Source organism: Parus major, chromosome 26, assembly GCF_001522545.3.
Source record: "Parus major isolate Abel chromosome 26, Parus_major1.1, whole genome shotgun sequence".
Taxonomy (NCBI): Eukaryota; Metazoa; Chordata; class Aves; order Passeriformes; family Paridae; genus Parus; species Parus major.
In genome coordinates, this window is record NC_031795.1 from 1,345,379 (window position 1) to 1,346,504 (window position 1,126).

The following is a 1,126-nucleotide window of genomic DNA, read 5'->3' on the forward strand; positions in this document are numbered from 1 at the left end:
TTATATACTTATATACTTTTATATATTATACTTATATACTTACTATAATGAATATGTATGCTTATACATATTCATTAATATTTCCTCTAAGTTTCCTCCCACTTTCAATTCTTAAATTCTATGTCACTATAATTCATGCTGCACACTTCACCTGTTGCTAGGGGGTCTTCAGTCTTTTTTTGGTGGTGTTTGGATGAAGGCTTACACTCATCCTCGTTGTCCTGTGGATCACCTCACAGGTTGTGCTTGTGTGATTAAGTGAACATTGTGTTCTACTAATTAATCTTACATTTCATAATTTCAAACCCTATGCTTAAAGTCTTTCCAACTTGGTCCATCTCAAGGTTGATTCTGTCTTGAGACATTCCTTATCTTAAAACTACATCCTGTATCCTATTTTTAATATGTAACACCTGCAAAGGGCTTGTAAGACTAATTCCCTTTATTGCTTTATAATAATAACTTTCCAAATAGTTACAATTTAGTTAGCACTAATCATTTCCATTTATCACCTATGGGAACTGACAAGAAGAGATTTTTAGGCTTCAGGCATTAGCTTGAGCCTGTGTGAAACAACATTCTCACTCTGGTCTGAGAAATCATGAGGAGGAATCCAAACAATCCCTTCCCAGGATGCTGCATCATTGGGATGTGGGGTCTCCAGCTGGACTGCAGCTCCCCAAAGCTGAGCGACCCCAAATCTCACCAGGCGTCCCCCCAGGGTTTCTGGGCTCAGGAGGCCCACAGGAGGAGAGGGGCAGGCAGAGGTGCCCAAGGGGCTGTGACAGGAGCAGGAGTAGTGCCCAAGTGGGACGTGCTCTGCCACAGGGTTATGATGCCAGGAGGGGAGTCCTGCCCCAGCTGAGAGCAGAGCTCGCTGCCTTTGCACCCTTCTCTGCAGCCCTGTGAGTGCTCAGCTGGTGATTCTCCATCCTCTCCCCCACTCACCAGCACAGACCTCTCCTGCCCTGTCCTGCTACCACAGACCTGGGCCCCAGCCCCACAGGTAGGCTCAGCATTACAGAAGAACCCACTCTACCCCAAAATGCCCTCAAAATCCAGAGGTGAGGTGTGGGGGTGGGAGGATGGTGGAGCAGCAGCAGCAGCAGCACTGTGCAGTGACTGC